The sequence below is a fragment of the Chinchilla lanigera genome, unplaced genomic scaffold, assembly GCF_000276665.1.
Source record: "Chinchilla lanigera isolate Chin_1 unplaced genomic scaffold, ChiLan1.0 scaffold00075, whole genome shotgun sequence".
NCBI lineage: Eukaryota > Metazoa > Chordata > Mammalia > Rodentia > Chinchillidae > Chinchilla > Chinchilla lanigera.
Window position 1 is genome coordinate 11,526,879 of NW_004955476.1, and position 1,786 is coordinate 11,528,664.

Consider the following 1,786-nt stretch of genomic DNA (forward strand, 5'->3'; position numbering starts at 1 on the left):
TTTTTCAAATGGCATGAAAGTACAAGGGAGACTATTATTATTATTATTATTTTTGTCTTTTTGAGACAGGGTCTCACTATGCAGTTCAGGCTGACCTTGAGCTCACTTTGTAGCCCAGGCTGGTCTCAAACTCACAACAATCCTCCTGCCTCAGCCTCCCAAGTGCTGGGATTACAGGTGTGGGAGACTATTATTAGAAAAGAGGAGCTGCATGGTGGCACATGCCTGTCACCCAGCATTCTGACAGGCTGAGGCAGGAGGACTGCAAGTTCCAGCCCAGTATGGACAACTTGGTGACATTCTCTTACAATAAAAAATAAAAAGGGCTGAAGATGTGGCTCAGTGTGAGTTCAGGAGGGGATAAGGTTGGGGGACAGGGTGAAGAGAGGGTAACTGGAGGGATGAACATAATGTGTTATATGAATAAAGATATATACATCACCAGGCGTGGTGGTGCACACCTGTAATCCCAGCACTCAGGAGGCTGAGGCAGGAGGATCTTGTGAGTTTGAGGCCAGCCTGGGCTACAAAGTGAGCTCAAGACCAGACTGAACTGCATAGGGAGACCCTGTCTCAAAAAGACAAAAAACAAACAACAACAACAACAAAATAAATAAAAAGGATATATACATGTATGAAAATAACATTGAAGTCTATTATTTTGTAAAATCGATAGGCACTAACAAAATGCATGTAAAAAACAAAAGTAATATATTTATAAAAGTATGACAAGAGCCAGGCAAGGTGGTACACACCTATAATCACAGCAGTCTGGGAAACTGAGACAGAAGAATCATAAGTTGGAGCCCAGCCTGGGAAATTTAAGTGACTTTAACAAGATTCTCAAAATAAAAAAATAAAAAGGAATGGGGAAGTAGCTCAGTGCAAAGGCCCTGAGTTCAATTCCTAATACTGAAACAAAACAAAACAAAAAGCAGGACAGGCTCAGGGACTCCACCCAAGGGCAATCTGGGCAGGATCTCTCCCACACGCCTGCCTGGTCTACTTTTCTTGAACGGCCTGGTGAACTCCTCATCCCCTCCATTTTCTGTCACTAAGAGCCCCCCATCTCAGAACATGTTAACAGAAATGGAAGACTGGGCCAAAACAATCCCCAAGTGGTCCATTTCAGGACACAGGCACTTAAAGAGCCTGGAAGCATGAGGAGAGGCAGGTGGGAAGACAAAAAGGTGGAGAATCAGCATCTCTGAGCTCCAAATGGGTCTGGAGCTCCAAATGACACAATGGAGAGTCATTGACACCAACAAGAACTGGGCAGGAATGGCCACCTCTGGGATGGATGAAGATGAGTGGGCTGGGGGTGTCGCTTGCCTAGTGTGCCCAAGTTCCTGGGATCTATCCCTTGTACCACAAAACAAAAATGAGAGGTGGGGGTGCTTTAGTCAACTCAAAATAGGACAGAAAGCCTCCCGGGAACAAGACATGGGGTGTGTGTGTGCCCACACTGTTTTCAGGCCTCAATTCTTGACCCTAGAGGCACTGAAGGTGGAGATGCACACCTCTTTTTCCAGTCTTCCTTTGCTGAGAATGTAAGCAATGTGTACTTGCTGGCTCCTTTTATCCCCTACCCCGCCTTTTTTTTTTGGTTACTGGGATTCGAACTCAGGACCTTGCACTTGCCAGGCAGGTGCTTATGCCACTGAGCTATATCCCCGGCCCTATCCCCTACTCATTCTCATAAAGACTAGGTGTAGTAATTGTAGCCAGGGAGGACACCTTATCTTCCAGGAGAAAAACAGTTGCTGATCCTTGTCTTACACTAGGA